Source organism: Balaenoptera borealis (assembly GCF_965194805.1).
Source record: "Balaenoptera borealis genome assembly, chromosome: 11".
NCBI lineage: Eukaryota > Metazoa > Chordata > Mammalia > Artiodactyla > Balaenopteridae > Balaenoptera > Balaenoptera borealis.
In genome coordinates this window covers 64,504,507-64,519,131 of record NC_138868.1, presented here as the reverse complement: position 1 = coordinate 64,519,131, position 14,625 = coordinate 64,504,507, and the positions used below count along the sequence as shown (strand labels likewise).

Here is a 14,625-nt window from a genome sequence, read left to right as displayed (position 1 = left end):
CTGAAAAAAATCAAATGAGTTATATTGCATTTTACATGTACTGTCTCCCTAACTGTGGCTGTTATTCACCTCTCCTCCATCTCCCCAAGAAACCTAATAATTAAAGAATAGTCTACTGTAGGGCTTCCCTGGTGGCGCAGTGGTTAAGAATCTGCCTGCCAATGCAGGGGATATGGGTTCGATGCCTGGTCCAGGAAGATCCCACGTGCTGCCGAGCAACTAAGCCCGTGTGCCACAACTACTAAGCCCGTGTGCCACAACTACTAAGCCCGTGTGCCACAACTACTGAGCCCGTGTGCCACAACTACTGAAGCCGGCGCGCCTAGAGCCCGTGCTCCGCAACAAGAGAAGCCACCGCAATGAGAACACGTGCACCGCAAAGAAGAGTAGCCCCCGCTCACCACAACTAGAGGAAGCCCATGCACAGCAACGAAGACCCAATGCAGCCAAAAATAAATAAATAAATATATAAATAAATTTTTAAAAAAAGTTTTATATTAAAAAAAAAAAGAATAGTCTGCTGTGCATTGATCAGGCAGCAGGCACTATGCTTTACCTTTTACACAGGATAACTTCATTTAATCCTTATCTCCACCCTGCAAAGGAGGCATTACTATTACTGTACATATAAAGAAACTGAGGCCCCAAAAGGTGAGGTGTCTTTCCCGAGTCACTGTTAGTAAGTGGTAGAGCTAGGATTGAAACTGAAGGCTCTCAGATTTCAAAGCCCATGGCCTTTCCACAACATCACCTGCTTCCTCAAAGGCCTGTACCTGGTAAGCTGTCACGTGGTTGTTTAATTGCTCTGAACTGCATTGAATAGAACTGCAAGAGTCAGGCTCACTCCAACTTGCATCTGGAGCCTGGCTACTGCCACAGCTCATACATGAAACCCTAGACGGTCACATCTAAATGCCGGCTCATGTGGAGACAAAGCCCAGATCCTCTCCCCGGCAGGAAGCTGTGTCTGCTAGCACATGGAACCAGCCCTCCCTCTCTGGGGATCAGATGGAGCCCCGAGCACAGAGGCCCTCTCACAGTTCATGGGTTTGTCCCTGATGTCCAGCCCAGAAACTGTCTGCTCCCTGCCTCCCTGGAGAATGGAAGTTATTGGCTTCTGCAATGTTTTTCTGGTCACTAAGCCCTGAATGTGAAAGGTCTCTTGGATGGAAGCAAACAGGCCAAGTTTACCCAACCCAGCAAGGCTTCAGCCCCCTGAGCCACATTCCATTAGGGGCCCACAGAACAGCTGCGGCTTCTTCCCCTCAGCATGATACCTGCCCTCAAAGATGGAGGGCTTCCAGCCCCACTGCGCAGCTGACATGAAGCAGAAATCCACTGCAGAGCTCCCTCCAGGCTGGAGACTCTGTGCAGAATCCTCAGAAGTTTCCGCTGCTCCCTCCACTTCCCACTACCCCTGCTAAGCCTTCAGCTTAGGGGGCGAAGAGAGGCTCACAAGAGGTTGTGTTCCCTAGTCTTTAAAATATCCCGAAGGATATAGGAGACAGCCAGAGGGGAGAAGAGTATTTACGAGCTTGTGAATACCTATTACATGCCAGCCATTTTACATACATCATCTCATTTAATCATCGCTGTAATTCTTTCCCCCATTTTAAAGACGTGTACACTGAAACTCTCTCTAAGCACAACAGCGTATTTCCTTTTATTGGTAAAAGGGATATTGTGAGACCTTTGACCTTGGGCCTGAGAATCCATGATTGGAGCTCAGCATGGGGGTGAGATGGGACACGGCCGCACAGGTAGGACCCTTGTGTTAGTCACGTCTGCACATTGTCTGAGACCGTGATATCTTGCCCCGGGTGTCCCTGGCTGGAATCAGGAATTCTATCTGGACTGGGAAAAAGAACCCATTTGTCCAGTACTGGGAAGAGGAAGCAATTTGAGTTTTACAAAAAGAAGCTTGAACTAGGAGTTTGAATACATTTTCCTGAGTCTCAGCTTTTATTACCTAACATATGTGAGCTCTTGCCTTGGTTTTCTCATCTGTAAAGTGCGAATGAAAAGAACAGATTTCCTATCTTAGGATTTTTGTGAGGACTACATGAAATATTGAATGTGGGGTGTGGGGAAGGCCCACAGAGAGCTGGCCTACACATAAGTGAGCCATGTTCTTGTCTGCTGTCCCTTCTACGAAGCTCCATCCATGACCGAACAACACTCCATTCTCTAGATTAATTTTTCTCCTACCCCACCCACCCCTCAAGCTAAATGAAGAGCAGTTTTGGTGTAGAGGAGAAAACATAGACAAAGAATTGGATGACTTGGGTTTGAGTCCTGATTTTATTAATTACTGGTTGTGAGATAATCAAGCAAATCACCAAGCTGCAATTTCCTTACCTGTTGAATGGGGGTGATATTAGTACTTACCTTCTAGAGTTGTCATGAAGACTCTATGAGATTGTTAGAGATCTCGGTAATTAAAATGGGAAAAAGAAGCTTAGGTTATTTTCCTTATCAAAACTATGTTCCTTGGAGCCACAGTATTATGATGGTTTTTGTGCTCTTGTACATTGGATGTCTTAAGCTGAGTGCAGATTAGGGGATCCTTTCTAATTACAGGAAGGTACTTCTTTCCTTCAACACTGTGATCTGACCTGTAACAGATCTGTACTACACACTATGTAAATGGCTAACAAGTCAATTGCAAACCAACTGAATATACAAATCTTAGTGCTGGTGCTGAAACCTCTTCAGAATAGTCATCATGATCTCAAAATTTGTTTCAAAATTTGCAAGCATCAAGTGTCAATCAAAACTGAAGATGAAACACTAAAAAAAGAAAGACTATGAGAGAATGAATGCACCAATGCTCTGTCAATTATTTTTTTTTAAATTGAAGTACAGTTGATTTACAATATTGTGTTAGTTTCAGGTATATAGGGAAGCGATTCAGTTATATATATATTTTTTTCTCAGATTATTTTCCGTTATAAATTATTAAAAGATATCAGTACTTTGTCAATTCGAATGTGCCATACAAATGCAAGCTATTCATCCAACAAAGTTTTTTGACCATCTACTATGGGCCAGGCATGTGCCAGGTGGTGAGGGTACAAAGATAATAAGACATAATCTCTATTAAGCTCACAGACTGAGTAAGAGACAAGATATGTAAACAGGTAATTACAACACAGTGTGGTAAGTGCCATGACAGGGGAGGAGCAGAATGCTTGAAGCACAGGAGGAGGGGGGCACTGTATTAGTTATCTATTGCTACAAAGCAAGTCACCCTAAAACTTAGTAGCTTAAAGCAAGCATTTATTATCTCAACTATATACTGAGAGTCAGGAACCTGGGAATGGCTAGGCTGGCTGGTCTGGCTCAAGGTCTTTCATGGGCTCAAGTTGTTGGCCAGGGCTGTTGTCTCTGAAAACTCATTTGGGGCTGGAGAATCCACTTCTAAGCTCACTCATTTGGCTGTTGGCAGGAAGTTTCAGTTCCCTGCCATGTAGGCCTCTCCATGGATCTGCTCAAGACATGACTTTCCCTAAAGCAAGTCATACAAGAGAGAAAGCCTGTGTGACAGAGAGCACCCAATATTATAACCTAACCCTGGAAGTGCCATGCTATCACTTCTGCCATTTTCTGTTGGTCACAAAGACTAAGCATGGTACAATGCAGGAGGGGAATACACAGGGGTGGGATGTGCACAGGTGGGGATTGTTGGGAGCCATCTTGGATGCTTGATTCCACAGGCACTCAGCATACTGGAAGAGAAGAGGAACCGAGAAAAGTTTCTGAAGCTTAAGCTCAGGTGCATTTCTACTGCTTCTTGTAGTTTCTGCTGGATGCTGGACTATTAAGAGGGAACTTTCTTTTCTATTCAGATTATTCTGCTAATAAATGGAAATGACATTGTAGAAAATATAAAGCAAGCTTAGAGCTATCAAGAAGTGGTAATGACATTGCTAGTGGGGGCATCTTTCAGCTTGGTCTCCAGGGCTGCTGCACCCTGATGAAGTCAGGCCCCACAGGCCCTGGTATGGCCTTTCAAGGCCATAGCCTACCCAGAACTGACCACTAATAGCTACTACCTGCCATGCACTATTAACAGTGCACCTCACATTGTACTTCAGGCATGTGTTTACATGTCTGACATCCCTCTAGAGTGCCCTGAGCAGGCAGGGAAAATGTCTGCCTGGTACATGGCTGTGTTCAACATCTAGCATGGTGCCTGGCACTACGTCTAACTGTTTGACAAAAGAATTAATGGAAACTGAATGAATACACTGTAAATGTCATATGGTCCATGCAGGTGAGTAATAATCACAACATTTAAGGAGCTATGCTAGATGTTTCCTGAGTGTCCGGCCCTATGCTACATGCTCTACATATATTATCTCATTTAATACTCATTAACAACCCTATGGTAGGTATTACTATTCCCACTTAACAGATGAGAAAACTAAGGTCACACAATTAGGAAACGGCAGAGCCTGAATGTGACTCCAAGTCCGTTGGACTCCAAAGCCTGTGCAAATATTCATATCACATCTTGTGGCAGATCTTCTCAAACAAAAGAACAAAAATAAAAATTGCAGATCTGAAGGACTTTGGGTGATTAGCAAACCAGATAAAAGAAAATTAGACAGACTAAAGGAATAATTGATCAGTATCTAAAACCAGGTTCTCGCCTTCACACAACACACACACACCCACACACACACACCACACCCCTTATTTTTCCAGGAAAGCCCAGCTTATGTCTCACCTCTTCGAGGAAGTCTTCTTAACTCACAGTGATATTTGCCTCCCTTAAACTCCTGGGACATTTGTGATAGTGCCTTCAGCTGATATGTACCATATGTAGTCTTGATTTGCAGTTTATCCATTTTATAACTCAGGTCCATGGCTTCCTTCTCTATACAGTGAGGGAGCTGGACTTCTTCTCAAACACCCTATCTGGCTTGCACATTGTTGGAGGCATTTCCTGATTCCCCAAGGTCACAGTTGCCTCCTTGCAGGGAGGACTAGGTGGTAGCCTGTGGTAGGCCCTCACTGATAGCAGAGCTTTTACCTGACTGTGCTGAAAGAGCCTGCTTTCTACCATTTCCTGACTACCTTTAAGCTCCTAGGGACCTCTTACATCTAGTACAGGGCCTGGAGCACGGTAGGCTCTCTATAAATATTTCCTGGATATATACGTGAACGAGTGAATAAATGAAGTGGTGGTGATGATTATAACCTTAATGAAAACCTCCTATCACTGGCATTACTAAATGGACATTACTTGTTTTGTGCTTTGACCTTCCCCAGGTGGCGTCTCCTTCAGGCCCTTCTCCTCATCCCAAGGCTTTTTGCCTGGAGAACCAGGATGGAACATTTGGAATTAGAGTGGACAGAGCTATAGTCACGTAGGCAAACTTTGACTCGGCTTGTTCTAGAGTGCCTGCCAACTCATCACCCTTCTCTTTGGACTTATTACCCCATCCCTTATTGCAAGATACTTTCATAACATGAGGCAATGCCTCTGTCTACAGCTTTGTTTGCACTGGTTACATATGTGATTGACTTCTTCTCGGATGCCATCACCCATCTGTGGCAGATGTGGAGGGGGTTATTACTTCATCTTGGCAGTAGCTTTTCCCCTGGATCCCACGGTCAAATGGGAGCTCCCTAGGAATCCTCCTATAGCAGCTGTCCCCACACAAGGACACAGGATCACAGGAGCCCTCCTACTCATCTCCATGGATGCCTCTGATAGGACCTTTCCTTGTTTAACCTTTTCTCTCTTGTCTGCCTTACTATTGGAAGGAATCTAGTGCAGCGTTAAAGAGCGTGGGTTTTGCAGTTACAGCTGGATTTTTATCCTGGTTCTGCTTCTCATCAGCTATGCGTCTCGGGCAAGTTACTTCAATTTCTTGAGCCCTAACTTTCTCATATGTAAACTAGGAGTAATAGTATCTACTTCATAGGGTTGCTGTGAGGATGGAGTTAATGCTGCAAAGTGTTTAGAACAGAACCTGCAATAAGATGCCCTGTCTCTATGGTAACTATCATAATTGGCGATTATTTGCTGTGTCCACTGCTCGACACTGAGGCTGGAGTGGGTAGTGAGAGGCTGCAGGTGAGTTTGCATCACGACCATCCACATTTTGATGGAAGGAGAAGGAAATTCAGATTTACTGAATGCCGGCCCGAGAGCTTTACTTACCTGTATTTATTTCATGTTTAGAAGGACCCCCCAACTGACAGGGGAATCTCAGGAGGTTAAAGGACTTTCTTGATGTCGTACAGCCTGGACGGGGAGCAGGTCTTCCTGACACATGTCCTTACCCTGTTCCCTAGCAGAATCTTCTAGGGCCCACTGGAACATTTCCATTTTCTCCTTCTCAGTGATGAATCCGTGCATTTACCTTGACATCCTTTTTCACACTTAAAACTAAAACTGCTGTGCATGTGCAGTTCTTACCTCTCTCCCACTTCCTTTACTGGCCCCAAGCTGTTCTGCGGGTCCTGCTCCAACTTCTCTTTTCCACTCAGCCCACGTCAGTCTGGTTTCCTGGCAAACTCTTTCCTGTTTCCCTGGGTCTATCACCCTCCTCCTTTCTGTACCCAGAAATTTCATTTCCACGGCCTCAGCTTACCCTGTGCCTGGGACTGTTTGAGCTAGCCTCAGCAGGATGGGTATCAGTAGCTCAGACCAGGCTGGCTCTGCTGCATGCAGAGGGAGGCAGGGCGCCGGGGGGATAGCTGGGGGGGTGGGGATGCAGAAGGAGACCAAGCTCGGGGTACAGAAGGCCAGTGGGGAGCCAGGGGGGCTGATAGAGAGTCAGGAAAACAGTCACCCTGAGGGCAGACAGTATGCCTGTGGATACTGCTGAGGCAATCGAGAAATTAGGAGTGCTCTGTCAGGGCTCTTGGCAGTTCTCAGGGGGAGCAAAGTCTGTGAGGCCCAGGACTTGTGGGGAGTTAAGGTAAGGCAAGCTGAATGCTAGGTTTTAAGTGGGTATCGTATCAGGAGCTCAGTTCCACCAGGATCCAAAAATGAAGTGGGATTGGGGATTTATGGACAGGCCCAGTTCAAACAGTTTATTTGAGATAATAAACCATCAGACTGTCCTGAAAATTCTATTATTTTGGCATCCAGATTGGATGTCCCAGGCTGCCTCTCCTACTCAGAAGTTGCACCAAAAATTCTTTGGCAGGTCCTGGGTTCTGATTTTTAGTTCTGAAAATGCAATCATTATACCTAATCCGTATTCCATGAACTAAAATATTTGGAAGACTGGTTATATTCTACCATTGCACTCCATTTTTCTGACTTCCTAGAATAAATCCTTTTGCCTACCATGTTATTTCCTTTTTCCAAATTAAAAATGTTTTAACTATACAAGCAAGTAATCATAAATGAAGGAATATATTCTTTGCAAAAAAATTAAATAAACAAGCTAGCAAGTAAAAGGTAAAAAAAATCTTACACACCCTCACTCAACCGCACTTCCTTCTGTAAATTATCCTCCTACTTAGTAAGTACCGTAAATAAGTTCCTGTTCTAAGTTTTTCCAGGCACTTAGGAAGATGCAGGAGCATACAGGGTTACAAGTTGGGGGAAAAGGAAACTCCCCGACAGAGAGTATTTTATCACTGACTCTGTTTATTTTCACTGTTCATGGTGATAATAAAAAGCAGATTTTACTATTATTTATCATTGTTTTCAAGTTATTGTTTAAAATTATTGTTTCATGTTATCCTCGGTTGACATGTCCACTTACTGCCTACACCCAGGGCAGAGAGCTCCTCCTGCTTTTCCCCCCTGTCGTATGCTGCTGAACATATATCCAGTATAATATGCTTGTATTTTTTAATGGGGTAATCTGTACACATTGCATATTGTAATCTGCTTTCTCTCCCTCACCTCCATTTAACAATGTCTTTGAGATCTTTCTGTGCCAGCATATACAATCAGTATAATTCTATAACCTTTTTATTCACAGCTACATAGTATTCCACACTATGGCTGTACCGTTGTCCTATTAATAGATATTAGGTCATCCAATTTTGTGTCACTGTAAATGCCCCGATAGCTCAAAACTGGAAGCAATTTAATATCTAATGTCCTTTCATGACATCTAATATCCACTTGATGATAATAATATTCGTTTATTTAGTGCTTAGTCTGTACAGTCATCCCCCCTTATCTGCAGTTTCAGTTATCCATGGTCAACCATGGTTTGTAATATTAAATGGAAAATTCCAGAAATAAGCAATTCATTTGTTTTAAATTGTGCGCTGTTCTGAGTAGCGTGATGATTATCTCGAACCGTCCCACCCGGGAGGTGAATCATCCTTTTGTCTGATGTATCCTGCCCCTTAGTCACTTAGTAGCTGTCTAGGTTATCGGATTGCTGCAGTATCACAGTGCTTGTGTTCAAGTCACCTTCATCTTGCTTAACAATGGCTTCAAAGCTCAAGGACGGTGATGCTGGCAATCCGGATATGCCAAAGAGAAGCCATAAAATGCTTCCTTAATGTGAAAAGATAAAAGTTCTTGACTTATTAAGGAAAGAAAACAATTGCACGCTGAGGTTGCTAAGATATACAGTAAGAATGAATCTACTCGCCATGAAATTGTGAAGAAGGAAAAAGAAATGCGTGCTAGTTTCGCTGTTGAACCTCAAACTGCAAAAGTTATGGCCACAGTGCGAGAAAGTGCTTATTAGTTAAGATGAAAAGGGCATTACATTTGTACAAAAAAAGTATTTTGAAAGAGAGAGACCACATTCACATAACTTTTATCTTAGAACAGCGGACCCTTGAATGACACTGGTTTGAACTGTGCAGATCCACTTATACGTGGATTTTTTTCCCAATAAATACACACTACAGTATTCCACAATCCGTGGATGGTTGAATCTGGGATGCAGAACCACAGATTCGGAGGGCCGACTGTAAAGTTATATGCGGATTTTCGACTACAGTGGGGATCAGCACCTCTAATCCCCACGTTTTTCAAGAGTCAACTCTCTGTTGTAACAATTGCTCTATTTTATTATTACTTATTGTTGTTAAACTCTTACTGTGCCTAATTTATAAATTAAACTTTATCATAGGTATGAATGAATAGGAAAAAGCATAGTATATATAGGGTTCAGTACTATCAAAGTTTTCAGGCAGCCATTGGGTGTTTTCGAATGTATCCCCCAGCAATAAAGTGTGACTACTGTACCAGGGTCTGTTTTAAGCACTTTGCACATTGTAATTTGTTCAATTCTTAAAAAACAAAATGAATCAAAACAACAACAAAACTCTGTGAAATAGGTACTATGTATTATCACCCCTATTTCACTGTTGAGGCAACTAATCTCACCCAAAGTCCCATGACTAAGAGTGGCTGAGCTGAGCTGGGATTCGACCCCCAGGACTCTGACTCCAGGATCTGCACTCTTGACCTCATTGTCTGTGTGAGCCTCTCACGCATTTGTACAAGTTTTTCTCCAGATTAGATAGCTGGAAATGGAAATTTTTGATACACACTTCCAAGTGGCTCTCTAAAAAATTGTTGTACTAATTGACATTCCCACAGAGTCTGAGAGTACCATTTCCCCTGAAACCTTGCTATTGCTGGATTTAATCAGGTTTCCTCATTTTTGACAATCTGAAGGGGAAATAGAAAATGTCTTTTTTGGCTCTCTCCCTTGAATGCTAGTTTGGCTAGCATGGCACATAATTCTAGGCTCAAAAGTATTTAATTCCAAATTTTGAAGTTATTGCTTCATTGTTGCCCAGCATTCAGTTACCTTTTGGAAGTCTGGAAGCCAATCTCATTTTTGTTCCTTTTAGGAAACCTGTTTTTCTTCTCTGAATTCTTTTTCTCTTTGTTTTCTTCTTTGTTCTCTTGGCTCTGAAAATTTACCTTGCTTGACACTTGGCAGGCCCTAAGAAGTCCTGAGCCTTTCTTTGAGTTGGGGAAATTTTCTTTTCTTATTTTTTTGTAGATCTCTTCCCCACCGAATCTCAGTTCTCTCTTGATACTTCTTTCGAATGAATGGAGGCATTTGTGAATCAATCCTTTGTGTCTCTATATTACTCAACTTGGGCTGCCATAACAAAATACCATAGACTGGGTGGCTTAAACAACAGAAATTTATTTTCTTACAGTTTTGAAGGCTAAGATGAAGGTGCTGACCAATTCAGTTTCTGGTGAGGGCTCTCTTCCTGGCTTGCAGACAGCTGCCTTCTCACTGTGTCCTCACACGATGGAGAGATAGCTCTAGTGTCTCTTCCTCTTCTTATAAGGGCACCAGCTCAATCAAATTAGGGTCCTACCCTTCTGCCCTCATTTAACTTTTATTATCTCCTCACAGGCCCTATCCCCATATACCTTGAGGTTAGGGGTTCAACATGTGAATTTGGGAGGAAGGGGACACAATTCAGTCCATGGCAGTCTCTTGATTTTTCTCTCAAAATTTCCATTCTTGACTTTTTTATATACTCAGGGAGATATACCCCCACTTAGATTCTGGAAAGTATCCCCAGTTTTTGCCATATACATCCTATTATTTATTCTATCCATTGTTTTACTTAGTTTTACTATCATCTTTTAAAATTTCCATTTTGTTTGCTTGTTGTTTTTCCTTTATCCTAGCCGTTGTTTGTTTCCTTTTCACAGCAGCCTCCTGCAATATCCCCATGCGTCTTTCTAAGGATGATATTATTTAGAATTTTTACAACTTTTTTTTCTGTTCTTTTATCTGTCTTTTCTCTGGGGTCAGTTTTCAGTTTGTTCATCTTTCTGTTGTTATTGTTAGTCCTTTTCTTTAGAGCTGTTGAATTTCCTCAAGAACCGGTGATATGTGGTTCTCCATTCATATCTATGTTTAAAGGAGAGGTTAATTAGTAGGTATCTTGTTTAAGTTTCTCCTTCGGTTCTTTTTTTTTTTTAATACATTTATTTATTTATTTATTTATTTATTTATTTATTTATTTATGGCTGCTTTGGGTCTTTGTGGCTGCGTGCAGGCTTTCCCTAGTTGTGGTGAGCAGGGGCTACTCTTGCGTGTGGCTTCTCATTGTGGTGGCTTCTCTTGTTGCAGAGCACAGGCTCTAGGCATGCGGGTTTCAGTAGCTGTGGCACACGGGCTCAGTAGTTGTGGCTCACAGGCTCTAGAGCACAGGCTCAGTAGTTGTGGCGCACGGGCTTAATTGCTCCGCGGCATGTGGGATCTTCCCAGACCAGGGCTCGAACCTGTGTCCCCTGCATTGGCAGGCAGATTCTCAACCCCTGCACCACCAGGGAAGTCCCTCTCCTTCGGTTTTGAGCTGTTTCCTCTACAGGCTCCGCTGACCACTAGAGGGTTAGTTAGGACTCTGTAAGTAGGACATTTTGACTACAGTCTTCCATGTAAGGTGCTTGGAGCAGGCAGGCAGGCAGGCCTGGGGATCATCCCCCTCCCACTTCATCCATCCCCAGATGACAAAATAAGGAGGCATTTACTTCAATGAAGCCACAGTTGACAAACTGGACAGGAACAATTTTTCTTTTTCTTCTTTCTGTGTCTGTGAAAGGTGGTTGAGGTTACTTTCAGCTGTGCTTTTCTCACAGGCCTTATCCCCAGCAGGTGCCCTCCTGGGACAGGTGATTTCCTTTCTTAGGGTGAAGCTCTGTGTTTTATCTGGGGTTAACCAACCCCACCCCCACCCCCACCTGCAGCTGCCTGAAGTGGAGAAAAGGAGGAGAGAGGTCTGTTGCTCAGAGAGCTGTTTAAAGATTAACAACCCTGATGATTGCTTCACAATCCCCTCTCATTCTTTCTCTCTCCTTCCTCGGAGCTTGGAGATCCTCTGCTTCAAATTGTCTCTCGAGAGTGTTTTGGAGTGTGTTAATACTCTGCTCTGGGACTTCCCTGGTGGCGCAGTGGTTAAGAATCCCCCTGCCAATGCAGGGGACACGGGTTCGAGCCCTGCTCTGGGAAGATCCCACATGCCACGGAGAAACTAAGCCCGTGCGCCACAACTACTGAGCCCACGTGCTGCAACTTCTGAAGCCCGTGCACCTAGAGCCCATGCTCCGCAACAACAGAAGCCACCGCAGTGAGAAGCCCACGCACCGCAACGAAGAGTAGCCCCTGCTCGCCATAACTAGAGAAAGCCCCTGCGCAGCAACGAAGACCCAATGCAGCCAAAAATAATTAATAATTAATTAATTAATTAAAAAATACTCTGCTCTGGGTTCTCTATCAGTCTGACCCCCCATGCTGTCTATCCAGATTTTTCGCTTTTGCCTCCTCTCGTTTGCTACTACTGGTCGGGACTTACTGATTATTCTGTCTTTCAAGGGATTTGGGGTGAGAGAGCTGGTGTATGTTTATGCTTAGTTCTCCATCTTGTTTGCTTCCCCCGTTACATATTATCTGTCCTCTTGATAATGAAATTTCTGACAATAAAGCATGCTGTTGGAATACAGCTTCTTTGTTAATTAAAATAATTTCATTTAATGAAAAGCACTAGACACTTGCATATATTGGTGCTTTGAAGCCTCACAACAATCCTGTGATGCAGGCAGCAAAATCCACATTTGGGGGAATTCCCTGGCAGTCCAGTGGTTAGGACTCTGCACTTGCACTGCTGAGGGCCCAGGTTCAATCCCTGGTCGGGGAACTAAGATCCCACAAGCCGTGTGGCACGGCAAAAAAATAAAAAAATTAAAACATCCACATTTGGTCAATGAGCAAGCTGAAACTCTGGAAGGTTAATTGAATTATTCAGGTCACACAATTAATAAGAAATAGGCCTAAAGTCTGACTCCAAAGCCCTCTTTATGCTGCTATACACTGTTTAAATGTTACATTTGTTTCTGTTCTATTTATTTTTCTCTAGCTTTCAGAATGTTATCTTTACTTCTCCCACTAATATATAAGTTAGGCCCTGGCTATAGTTTCTTATTTCTATTGTGAGATACCTGACGTAATGTTCTACAAGCAGCAGTCAGTTTAAACTTTGTAAGCCATCTAGGTAAAGCAGTTTATTACAATTGTGTTATTATCCTGCACATAATTACATATTAGAGTAGGGCAAATGCTTTATTTGAGGTCTTTAAATGTTTCATTATGTCCACTAAATTAACGATTGGATTGCAAATCAAAATTAAAGCTGGAGGAAAGGTCAAAGTTCACCTTCTGGCTAGAGTTGTTATGGCCTCTGTCTGAGCAATAAGTCTGCCTCAACAGAAGGGAGAACAAGAGGAAATACCTATTGATCTCTAATATTAGCGCCAATCATTTTCTCCCTATTTCTTCAATATTGCAATATGTTGAGATGAATAGAATTGTGATTCTTTCGTATATTCCACTATATTCACTGTCATGTTGTTTGCTTGAAGCCTGTCTCAGGAAGAGACAACTTTCTGAAGGAGACAGAATCATGTCTTGATGTTCCTCAGGAAGGGGTAACCTGAGCTTATTTGTTCTAATCCCATTTGTTTCGTTCATACATTCATTCAACAAATATTCATTAAGCAGCTATAACATTGGTTGCATAATAAAACCACCCAGGCAACTTTTCTAAAATACCATGACCAGTTTTCACTGCTAGAAAAATGGAGCCCAGGCCCATGTATTTTTAAAGCTCCTCAAGCAATTATGATGCATATGAGGGTTGAAAAACCTCTGAACCATGATATATTACAAACTTTGCTAGCCACTGTGGTTACAAATAAAAAATAATAATTGTTAATATTTACTGAGTATGTACTATACATCAGGCACTGTTCTATGTGTCTTATATGTATTAACACATTTAATGATCTCAACAACCCTAGAAGGTAGATATTACTCCCATTTATAGATGAGGAAACTGAGGCACAGGGAAGATCAGTAACTTGCCCAAGGTTATACATTTAGGAAGTGGTGGAGTCTGGTCCTGGATCCAGGCCCACTGTGCTGTGGCCTACCAATAGTATCAGAGTCTAATAAATAATGAAAAGATAGGAGTTATGTATCAAGGAAGGCTTCCTGTAGGAGGTGGTAGCTCAATTAAGTAGAAGAAACATGGGACCCAGCAAGGAAAAGTTGTGGGGGAGAGCTTCTAAGTTTCTTACCTCCCCACCTCCCAGGAGTTCCTTTCTCCCTCTTCCCCACACTGAAAACAATGGAATGTCCACAGTCATCCTTAACAGGCCTAACATTTCAACTGGGAAGACTGAAGTCATGCACAATTACTCATGCAATTTTTCCTCCTGACAATAGGTCCTTCTGTGGGCTTCTCATTCAAATATATAAAGCTCCACTCTGTTGTTTTTAAAAAGCCTTTGTTGTAGGAACAATTCACAAACGTGTCCAACACCCATTGGTTCCCCACCCCCTTCTCCTGTCCCCTCACCTGACTGAGTTGCTAGAAAACAATTCCCTAGCTTGTCAGGGACCTGTGCCTGATTGCCCACTCTGCCCCAAATGTAAGCTAACCCTGCCTCTCACACTGCTTCTAACCACGTCTAAGTTTAAGTTTGAGGTTAACCTCAGGGAGCATTTGGCCACACCTGCCGCCCCCTCTGCCTGGCCTCGGGGCCAGGAACAGACTTTCTGTTAAGGAAAGGGTAATGCTCTCATGCTGCTAATTAACCGTGGGAGGAGAGGAAGCCCTTTCCAGACACCAAAAATACCAAGG

General features: G+C 43.0%; 1 long non-coding RNA gene across 1 annotated transcript in view; it reads right to left on the bottom strand.

The window, feature by feature from the left end:
- Positions 1-267: 267 nt before the first annotated feature.
- LOC309605920 overlaps positions 268-14,625 on the bottom strand; it is a 98,560-nt gene continuing 84,202 nt past the window's right edge. The window contains exon 5 of the long non-coding RNA XR_014231572.1: positions 268-10,835. This is a non-coding gene — a long non-coding RNA (uncharacterized lncRNA). The remainder of the gene's footprint in view (positions 10,836-14,625) is intronic.